The sequence below is a fragment of the Morone saxatilis genome, unplaced genomic scaffold (genome assembly GCF_004916995.1).
Source record: "Morone saxatilis isolate NCDOM2014 unplaced genomic scaffold, NCSU_SB_2.0 Contig15, whole genome shotgun sequence".
Taxonomy (NCBI): Eukaryota; Metazoa; Chordata; class Actinopteri; family Moronidae; genus Morone; species Morone saxatilis.
The window spans coordinates 9,701,955-9,703,571 of NW_023339707.1; the positions used below are offsets into that span (position 1 = coordinate 9,701,955).

The 1,617-nt window shown below is 45.3% G+C and overlaps 1 protein-coding gene across 1 annotated transcript in view; it reads right to left on the minus strand.

Annotated features, from left to right (window-relative positions):
- The window catches only part of tmem51a (transmembrane protein 51a), a 5,917-nt gene extending 5,101 nt beyond the window's left edge, over positions 1–816 (minus strand). Inside the window, exon 1 of the mRNA XM_035657327.1 lies at positions 615–816. The gene's annotated coding sequence lies outside the window, so the exon portion shown is untranslated. The remainder of the gene's footprint in view (positions 1–614) is intronic.
- Positions 817–1,617: the final 801 nt, after the last annotated feature.

A 1,617-nucleotide genomic window follows, 5' to 3' on the forward strand; every position in this document is an offset into this window, starting at 1 on the left:
ACACACACACACACAGGCCTACACCCCCTCCCAGGCCTGTTTACAGTTGTGCAATCCAGAGGTGCAAAGTAACTTTTGTATGAAGATGTCACATATTGTGGGCGTGTTTACAGTCCAGCCTCAAGGCATTTTCGCCACAGGACACGTTTTCACAGTCAAGTAAGACATTGACATTCCTGCTCATAAAAAAATAACCTTGACTCCACAAAGCCCTGTACAACATGTAATTAGTTCATGTGTGTGTGTGTGCAGTGAACGAGTTTCACCACTGTAGGAAAAAGTTGCCAAAACGCCTCTTCTCGCTCATATGTATATATGTATATATCTTGTCTCAAATGTTACACTGAACAGGCTTATGCTATTTGGGGGTTTACGTTTGAGCATTCACTCCTCGTACTGCTCGTGTCGCCAACACCTACCGCGCAGTGTCCGTTTTACTTTAACGCGGGGCGGGTTTCTAACGTTGCCCGCAGCAGGATACGCAAGGCGGCGCAACAAAACTTTTCCAGGACTGACACCGTTACAAACTTCGGCCATTGTCTAACTCTTAGTAACATTTCAGCCACACAAAAAAGGGATACTTGAGCGAGGCAGTACGTCGGCTTTACGCTCACCTTTGCATCGTTTGATAATGCTTCTTCCTTCCTTCCTTCCTTCCTTCCTTCCTTTTCTTCTTCTTCTCCTCAGATATGGGGGGTGTGGGGTTTATTTCCAAACTGTGCCGACGCCGACAGCTCGTTTGTGTGTAGCAGAACCTGGGGACAAATTGCGTTTAAGGGTCGGGAACTTTCCTCTGTTTGAAACGGATGGGCCCAGAGAAGGAGGGGAGAGAGGGGGGGAGAAGCAGAGGGAGGGGGCTCAGCGCTTCACTTCCAGTTTCATTAACCCTTTCCGCCCGGGCGTGTCGCAAGAGGGGAGTCGAGTATGTGAGGAAATATGTGTGGTACTTTAGCTCTGCCCGCTTTGCCAGAGTCTGGTTCTGTAGACAGGAGATATGAACTGGGGCTAGTCTTTAAACACGCTGGGTGGTTTGCAGTGCATTGTACTCTCCCTCTGCTGGTTCCTTTATTTGTGCTGCTGCGATGCAAACTGCCGGGAAACACTTTAACAGTCTAGATTTATAACATCTTATGATCGTAAAAACCAAAAGGTGACGCTCAGTGGGGCACTCTTTATCACACTCTGTCCACTGAAAGGGCACCTATAGGATGCTTTATTTTTTTATTGCCCATTAGGTCACTATTGAGGGCACTTTCTTTTTTTTCTTTTTTTTTCAAACATGACACTGTTCTCCATGTTGCCACATTATTTAGTCATCAAAGACCTTGAGAAATAATTTTTGATTTGTATGGAAATGTTTGGCTATGAACTGAATGGAAATCCCCAAGTGGAATATGTTTGTTTTGGAAAAAACTAATAGAGGAACAAACCCCAGCAGAAGTGTAACAATGTGTTAATCATGTGTGACAGCTACAGTCAGACTGACTAATCCTTCTGTTTAATGCCAGACATCATTCTGACTGACACCTTACATTAGAAAAGGACTGGACTCCTTTTCTGTACTTTTCCAGTACAGTACATTCCAGTCCATCAAGGGGCAGCAGTAGCTCAGTCTGT